This window comes from Odocoileus virginianus, chromosome 5 (genome assembly GCF_023699985.2).
Source record: "Odocoileus virginianus isolate 20LAN1187 ecotype Illinois chromosome 5, Ovbor_1.2, whole genome shotgun sequence".
NCBI lineage: Eukaryota > Metazoa > Chordata > Mammalia > Artiodactyla > Cervidae > Odocoileus > Odocoileus virginianus.
Window position 1 is genome coordinate 30,911,660 of NC_069678.1, and position 9,601 is coordinate 30,921,260.

Here is a 9,601-nt window from a genome sequence, read left to right on the forward strand (position 1 = left end):
TTTGGTTGTTGGTTTTTTGAAGAGACTGATATGCAACATCTAAAATTTATGTGTGAATCCAAAGGACTTCGAATATAATCTTTAAAAAGATGAATAAAATTGCATCTCTTACACAAACTGAACCTATCAACTTATTAAAAAGCTTATTATCAACTTATTTAAGAGCTGTAGTAATAAAAGTAGTGAGGTATTGACAAAAGTAGAGAGAAATAGATCAATAGAACTACAGAGAGAGAATAAAAATAGACATACATTTTTAAAAGTCAAATGATTTTGACAAAGCACCAAGATAATTCAATGGAAAAAGAAAAGTCAGCAAATAATGCTGTAATATAGGCTATTTGTGTGGAAAATATGAATCTCAACTGCCACATTATGTGATACACAAATATTAATTTGAAATACATGATGGGACTAAACTAGAAATGTAACACTATAAAACTTCTAGGAAAAAAAATAGAAGTCATCATGATTTTCTGGTACACAGGGATTTCTTAGAACTCCAGAAGACCTAACCATAATATAAGATTTATATTTGTCATTTATAAGTGTTAAGAACTACTTTTTTCAGTGAAACACCAATAATAAAACAAAAATATAAACCACAGACTGGGAGAAAATATCTGAAATACATATGGAATGAGAAAAGACTTGTTTCTAAGTCATATAAAGAACGCTGACAGAACATCACTATCATCATCATTATCATTACCACCATCACTGTCATTCAAACAACCTGATTTTTTAAATGGGCAGAAGATTGGGGGGGGGGAACCAGTTTATAAAAGAGTATATATTAATGATAACTAGACATTTCAAAATCTCTTCTCTGACCTGCGAACCAAAACCACCATGATATGACACTCCCATTACCTACTATAATGGTTAAAAATAAAAAGACCAAGAGTACTAAGTGTTGGCAAGGATGGGCGCAAGAGGAGCTCTCCTATTTTGGTGGTGGCTGGGTGAAATGGTACACCCACTTTGGAAACAGCTTGCCAGTTTCTTATAAAGTTAAATGTATACCTATTCTATGGCCCAGCAACTCAATCTTAGTTTTTTAAATCAAGAGAAATGAAAATGCAATAGATGGTATTGGTTCTGAGATCTTTAAATGAGATTTTCACAAACAAACTTTCTAAAAGGTTAAAGCAGGGGTCCCCAACTTCTGGGATCTAATGCCTGATGATTTGAGATGGAGCTGATGTAATAACGGTGGAAATAAAGTACACAGTAAATATAATGTACTTGAATCATCCTGAAACCCCTGTCCATGGAGAAATTGTCTTCCACAAAACTGGTCCCTGGTGCCAGAAAGGTTGGGGACCACTAGAAAACATACTTGCCATCTCCACTTCCTTGTTGCTGTTGTTCAGCTGCCAAGTCTTGTCTGACTCTTTGCAACCCCATGGACTGTAGCACACCAGGCTCCTCTGTCCTCCACTATCTCCTAGAGTCTGCTAGGATCCATGTCCGCTGAGTCAGTGATGCTATCTAATCATTTCATCCTTTGCCACTCCCTTCTCCTTTTGCCTTCAGTCTTTCCCACATAAGGGTCTTTTCCAATGAGTTGGCCCTTTGCATGTGGTTCGTCAAAGTATTGGAGCTTTAGGAACAGTCCTTCCAATGAATGTTCATGGTTTATTTCCTTTAGGATTGACTGGTTTGATCTCCTTACCTCTCATTTATTCCTCCAATCACTGTTATCAAGCATCATTCTCTTGACTCTCCTGAAATCCACTTTGGCATCTCAAGTACTTGAGATTTCATAGTCTTTAAAGAGGCTCCTTTGGTTTGAGATCTGCTTGAATGAAGTGTTTAATGGGGTTGGTTCTTCTCAACCTGCTCTGTTATATCCTGGACTAGGGTAGCTACATTATGGTATATCTTTTTGTTGATCATGTTGATTCTATATATAGCCACATCTGTAATGTAGTTAAGCAATGGGACCTTAGATTCCTCCTCTAGGCTGTCTTATATTCCCCACTTCCAACCCACCACCCCCTAGTTAAGGCCCTCGTTACTTCCTTTATATTTTTACAAGAAGTCTTACTTAATGACTCTGCCTCTTCTTCGTCTGGTTTTCAAAATGCTCAGTGAGTAAGTTTCCCAAGACACATCCTAATTCAAATAACTTTGTGTTTCCTTTTACCTGCAGAATAACGTTCACACTCTTAGGGTTGATGTTGAAGATCCACCATAACCTGGTCCTGATTTAGCATGTTCTGGTCATTTTAAATATTTGATTCCAGTTCATCAGATCAGGGCAAAGTTGCAATTAAAAATACTTCACATTTACTGAGTGTTTACTCTGTGCCATTCACAAATCATCCTTAGTTTATGTCATAAGATTTAACTTCAACTAAAGAGCCTCTTGATGAAAGTGAAAGAGGAGAGTGAAAAAGTTGGCTTAAAACTCAACATTCAGAAAACTAAGATCATGGCATCCGGTCCCATCACTTCATGGCAAATAGATGGGGAAACAATGAAAACAGTGAGAAACTTTATTTTTTGAGGCTCCAAAATCACTGCAGATGGTGACTGCAGCCATAAAATTAAAAGATGCTTGCTCCTTGGAAGAAAAGCTATGACCAACCTAGACAGCATATTAAAAAGCAGAGACATTACTTTGCCAAAAAAAAGTCCACATAGTCAAAGCTATGGTTTTTTTCAGTAGTCATGTATGGATGTGAGAATTGGACTATAAAGAAAGCTGAGCACCAAAGAATTGATGCTTTTGAACTGTGGTGTTGGAGAAGACTCTTGAGAGTCCCTTTGGATGGCAAGGAGATCCAACCATTCCATTCTAAAGGAAATCAGTCCTGCATATTCATTGGAAGGACAGATGTTGAAGCTGAAACTCCAGTACTTTGGCCACCTGATGCTAAGAACTGACTCATTTCAAAAGACCCTGATGCTGGGCAAGATTGAAGGCAGGAGGAAAAGGGGATGACAGAGGATGAGATGGTTGGATGACATCACTGACTATGAACATGAGTTTGAGTAAGTTCTGGGAGTTGGTGATAGACAGGGAAGCCTGGTGTGCTGCAGTCCATGGAGTTGCAAAGAGTCAGACACGACTGAGCGACTGAACTGAACTGAACTGAATCCTTGCCAGGTAGTGCAGTGGTAAAGAATCTCCCTGCGATTCAGGAGACATGGGTTCAATCCCTGGGTCAGGAAGATCCCCTGGAGAAGGAACTGGCAACTCACTTCGGTATTCTTGCTTGGAAAACTCCATGGACAGAGAAGCTTGGTGGGCTATGGTCTATGGGATTGCAAAGAGTCAAACAGGACTGAGCACACAGCACAAAACAAAAAATAGTCCTTGTCTTCACCTGACTCTTGCTTTATTGCTTTTTCATTACCTTAACCACCAGCTCTATTACTTTACTTCTCTTGTACATTTCAGTCCTTCTGATTATGGCTTCCTGATTTTTTGGCTTTTTTGGTTGCCTTTGCCATCATTTTCTTTGAGTTCTGTCTTCTCATCACCGTGATGTTTGTCCAGCTTTCCTGTTTGTTAACTAACCCTTTGGCTTGTCCTCTGGATGCCCTCCTTAGAATTACCACTACAGGAAGACTTTTTGGCACTGACCCCAGCAATCTGAGCTCTGTTCTGTTGTTTAGCTTTGATATCAGATCCTGGGCATTCCAAACCTAGCCTTCCTGATTTATTATAAAGTCATGCTGTAGATTTCCTAGAATCTCAAGCTTAAAAGGAATCCTGTAATCTGTAACAGTACAACCTCTGAGTTAAAAACACTTTATTCTTTTCATTATTTTGCCATTCCTTTTAATAGTACTTCAAATATTTGATTGCACATTTCATATCTCTAAGTCCCCTCTTCATAATCTAAATATCCCAATTTCTTTAGTCATCATCTCCAACTTGAGTGATTTCCCTGAAATTGGCATCATTTTTATTACTTCCCCTTTTACAATGATTTATATGATCTGAAGAGAAACCAGAGTGAAAAAGTTGATTTAAAAACTCAACATTCAAAAAACTAAGATCATGACATCTGGTCCCATCACTTCATGACAAATAGATAGGGAAATAGTGGAAACAGAGACAGACTTTATTTTCTGGGCTCCAAAATCTCTGCAGATGATGAAAGCAGCCATGAAATTAAAAGATGCTTATTCCTTGGAAGAAAAGCTATGACCAACCTAGACAGCATATTAAGAAGCAGAGACATTACTTTGCCAACAAGGGTCCACATAGTCAAAACTATGGTTTTTTCAGTAGTCATATATGGATATGAAAGTTGGAACATAAAGAATGCTGAGTGCTGAAGAATTGATGCTTTTGAACTGTGGTGTTGGAGAACACTTGAGAGTCCCTTGGACTGCAAGGAGATCAAAGCTGTCAATCCTAAAGGAAATCAACCCTGAATATTCATTGGAAGGACTGATGTTGAAGCTGAAGGTCCAATACTTTGGCCACCTCATGTGAAGAGCCAACTCATTGAAAAAGACCCTGATGCTGGGAAAGATTGAAGGCAGGAGAAGAAGGGGACGACAGAGGACAAGATTGTTGGATGGCATCACCGACTCAATGGACATGAATTTGAACAAGCTCCAGGAGATGGTGAAGGAAGGGAAGCCTGGCATGCTGCAGTCCATGGGGTCACAAAGAGTCAGACGCAACTGAACAACAGCAAATTTTACAATGAAAGGTGGAAAGAATTTATGTTTTAAATGTCTCAATTATGTTCTGACCAGTATGGGCTAGAATAGGGCTTTATATTACTTACTATTAACTTTTACCTAACTTTTTCCATGATGATGATCAGGATCTTTTTAAATCCTTATTCTGGAAATAAGCATATTTGTTACTTCCTGCTTCAGTTTCAGCCTCATCTCAGGTCTGAATCATGAAGCTGGGGTCAGTGTCATGCTACTTTGCATGAAGGTAGATGCCTTCACTTATTTCTCTGCAGCCATGTGCAGATATACAGCATGCTGCCGAGGATACGTCCAGATATGTTATGAGTGTTGAAGGATTCTGTATAATTCTCCTCTGCTTATTGTAACTCCCTCTCATTTCCTATTCTCAGAAACCATCTGAATTCCAATGAGGGAGATATTATCAGATGGAAAATCTTGAATTCATGTTGATTTACTCTTTTGCATTAGTAACAAGTTTCTTTTCACACACAACTGATTGAAACACATCCATGTATCCATCACAGATGAGATTCTTCCATGTGTGAGAATTCCTCTAGGTACTGCTCCTTTCACCCTGAGCACATTGTATTTAAGCAGTTATCCTAAGTGTTCCACATCCTCCCCGAATAATTAGAGAGACTCTCTCAAACTCTTGCCAAAATTCTGATTTCATCACATTTATTGTACTCCTTTTATTTACAGGCTTCGAAAAAACGAAAACTAGTTTGGTGTAATTTTCTTTCCCCTTTTAAATTCTGATTATTACTTCTCCATTTTTATTTTAAAAGCGTTAGAATCTTAACAAGGTCCATGTCAAGCTTCCCTTTTCATGCTGTTTAGCAATCTACCTCCATTCATCAAGAATAATCCAGATTTAGTGGGGTTTTTTTCTTCGCAGTTGGGATGTGGCTTCTAGGTCCTTATTATTAAAATAGGCTTCCCTGATGGCTCAAGTGATAATCAGCCTGCCAATGCAGAAGGTACAAGGTTAATCCCTGGGTCAGGAAGATTCCCTGGAGAAGGAAATGGCAACCCAATCCAGTATACGTGCCTGGGAAATCTCAAGGACAGAGGAGCCTGGCAGGCTACAGTCCATTGGGTTGCGAAGAGTCGGACATGACTAAGCACTCTTACACATTATTAAAATAAAGAAAAGCTATTGATATTTGAATATTTATCTTGTATCCAGCTATTTTGCCATTATTGCTTGTTATTTTTGTGGTTTTACTCAAATTCATTTGAGTTTCAAATAGGGTTTCAAATATCATCAGCAAAAGCAGGTAACTTGATCTCATCTTTTTGAAACAAGTTATTTTACATTCTTGTTGCTTTGCATTATCTAGAACTTCTAAGACAATATTTAATATTAACAACAGAATGAACAAAAATTTGGAATTTCTTAGAAATTAAGACTGTTGCTACTAGATAATTATTGAATCAAACAGAAATCAAAATTGAAAAGATAACCAATCTATCTAGAGAGGAATGAAAAAGATATTCTACCAAAATCCATAGTAATAGCAAACACTGAGTCAGGGGAAAGCATAAACATATATATATACACCCATTCATATATATATATATATATATATATATATATATTCTTAGATGACTTCATTATTAAACAAAGAAAGTAATAAAAAATCAAAAGGGAGAAAAGAACTTAGTATCTATTTTAAGAAATTAGGGAAGAAAAAGAAACTAAGATGAAATTAATTTTAAAAAGAACTTAGTATCCATTTTAAGAATTTAGGAGAGAAAGAAACTAAGATGAAATTAATTTAAAAATTTTAAGTAATGACTCTGTTCTTCCTGTCTCCCTCTTATAGGGAGCTTTCTGATTACTTTGGACCCACTTCTGAAGTCTAGGATAATCCCCCCCCATCTCAAGACCCTAACTATATCTGCAAATGCATTTTTATCATATAAATACCATATTCATAGGTTCCAAATATTAGAACATGAACTCCTTTTTTGGGAGGGGGGGGTCATTATTTGGCTTACCACCCGAAAATTGGGGCTAAGATTCTCTTTTCCGAAGTGATCAGTTTCTGCTAAATGCTTATTAATTAGGTTTTCACCATCTGTATCTTATTGCCTTTTTTGCTTGTTCGGTGCAATGGCACCAATTTGGTGTCAGGCCAGGTCTCTTTGGGCAGCTTTAATTCTTATCCTCACTAGTACAGAACGCTATAAAGCACTCATTTTGCCTTTCAAAATTGTTCGTTCTTTTTTTACATTTGCTTTCTTGATGACTTTTAATCTCTTTCTTTCAAAGTTTCCAAATTTAAAAAGTACGAATATACATAACAGTCAAACATGCACTCAAGGAATTCACTCATGATGACAGATGGCCATTTCAACACAGTAACTTTTTAAGTTACTTTTAATAAGTAAGTAAGTAAGTAAGTAAGTAATTTAGTAAGTTTCTTTTAATGTCAACAGAAGGAAGTTAAGTGTCCATTAAATAATCTTGGATATTTAGCATTAGTAAGCTGGGATTCTTTTCTCTTCAGAAAGCACACAACAAAAACTTATCTGAACAGTATTATCAGCCCTTTGTCCTTCCCATAACACACTGAGCATGTAAGACAAATTTCTTTTTTAATGTTACTTTCAATCTGTCTTTCAAAGATGTCTAAGCCTGTGGTTGTTTATTTCATGTGCATGAATTAACAGTAACACAGTATAGAGAGCAACAGTGCCAATTCTAGAATCAGACAAACCATAGTCAACCATAGCTCTATCAATTACTGAATTTAGGGAAACTACTTAAGTATTCCAGTTCAGTTTTTCTATTGGCCAGATAACAGTACTTAGCTGGATTAATGTGAATGTTAAATAAAGTAATTCATGGAAAGCACTCAGTCCAGGATAGTAGTAGTAGTGCTGGTTGCTCAGTCATGTCCAACTCTTTGCGACCCAGTGGACTATAGCCTGCCAGGTTTCTCTGTCTATGGGATTCTCCAGGCAAGAATACTGGAGTGGATTGTCATTCCCTTCTCCAGAGGATCTTCCCGAGCCAGGGATCGAACCTGAGTCTCCTGCATAGCAAGCAGATTCTTTACCCTCCAAACTACAGGGAAGATCCTTAATCCTGGATAGACATGCCACAAATTCTCAACAAATATTACTTATCAGTTGTTTTTACAAAGGTACCATTAAAAATGTGCCAGACACATCAAACAGGGATTTGTTCCCCAGCTTTGATCAGCCTGAAAAATAGGCACCCTAATTCTGGAAGCAATGGGACCACTGCCAAAAGAAAACTTAGGTTCTTATTCCCCTAGACATGTCATTAATGTTGATGTCGTTTATTGACTAAAAAGAAATATGCTGGTTTATGCTATCATTATCCTTAGATCCTGAAGGTAGTAGTGTTAGTAGTTATTGCTCTATTGTGTCTGATTCTTTGCGACCCCGTGGACTGTAGCTCACCAAGCTCCTTTGTCCATGGGATTCTTCAGGCAAGAATCCTGGAGTGGATTGCCCTTCCCTTCTCCGAAGGATCTTCCTGACCCAGGGATCGAACCTGAGTCTCCTGCATTGCAAGCAGATTCTTTACTGTCTGAGTTACAGGGAAGATCATGAAGATATATTTCTTCAAAAGGAAACAGGAAAAAGAAAGATACAGTCCTCTAGAATTTCTGTTACCATTAATTCATGTTTCTCCATTCTCTTCCTGATAAAGCTATAAAAACTCTTTTAAGACTCCAAAAGTTCCTTTACTTGTTTGGAGAGCTTGAAAAATTAGGACTACTGTTATTCAGATAAATCCTAATAGCACCCATGTCTCCTTTGCATGGCTGGAAGAAGGGCCGAAAAGCAGAGTTTGCTTAGCAAGGGTGAAACTGGAAGAGATGTAAAGCAGAATTATTTTCTTATATCAAAAATGTAGACACAATTGTGGAGCTACTTTGTTGAAAATTTCTGAGGAAATAAAATGAATTAGTAAATTCATTTGCTCAAACACAGTAATTTAATAAAATGGCAGATTTCTCCTTTCCCAGGATTTCCTTAAATCCTTCTTTATCTGCTTAAGTATTATCAGATTCCATAGTAGCAAATTATGCCATACTGGAAAAGAGTGAACAAATGATTCTTGAGGCATAAAGTCAAAATTTGCATGAGGCACCTACCTATGGTTTCCTGGATAGCTGTTGAAATCATCATGGTACTCTGATGTTTAAACCTCAATATTTCATTTCAATGTGGCCAAACAATTCTGACTGAATCCTTCCCCAATCCCTGTGAGAGTGTGGAGTGATGGTGTGCAGGCTTTTCATGTCACCTCCCCTCCCTCCAAGCTTTATTTAGAAATTCCAGAGGAGGGTAGTGGTGAAAGGTTGTTCAAGTACTTTCCTCTCCTTTTTATTCTCTTCAGAGCAATTACTCAAACACTCAGAAAGCCAAACCAGCTGTCTCACTCCATGTCTGGATCACAGAGCCCTAAATATTTATAGGTCTTTGAGAATTCCAAGTCTCAAGTTCAGGTAGGATGCTATTTTTACTTGCTGTTTGAAGACTTACTCACCATGGTTAACACACTAGAAAATAACTTTTTTGACTATAAGTGTAATACATTCTAATTTGGAAAATGGATATGGTATAAATAAAATAAAATTATCCATAATACCACTGTCAATGTTACACTGAGATCTCTTTTCATCACTCTGTGTGTATATGCATATAAAGTCACATCCAACTCTTTGAAACCCCATGGACTGTATCTAGCCAAGCTCCTCTGTCCATGGGATTTCCAAGGCAAGAAAACTGGATTGGGTTGCCACTTCCTTCTCCAGGGGATCTTCTCAACCCAGGGATCAAACCTATGTTTCCTGCATTGGCAGGAAGATTCTTGACCACTGAACCATCAGGGAAGCCTGTATATACATATAGACACAATATTCAGCTTTTTATGATGTTT

At 37.5% G+C, this 9,601-nt stretch overlaps 1 long non-coding RNA gene across 1 annotated transcript; it reads right to left on the bottom strand.

Annotated features, from left to right (window-relative positions):
• Positions 1-5,369: 5,369 nt before the first annotated feature.
• On the bottom strand, positions 5,370-8,985 carry LOC139035047 (uncharacterized). The gene is made up of 3 exons (XR_011487558.1): positions 8,814-8,985; positions 8,113-8,275; positions 5,370-5,639 (listed from the first exon to the last, which is right to left on the bottom strand). It is a non-coding gene; the product is annotated as an uncharacterized lncRNA (long non-coding RNA).
• Positions 8,986-9,601: the final 616 nt, after the last annotated feature.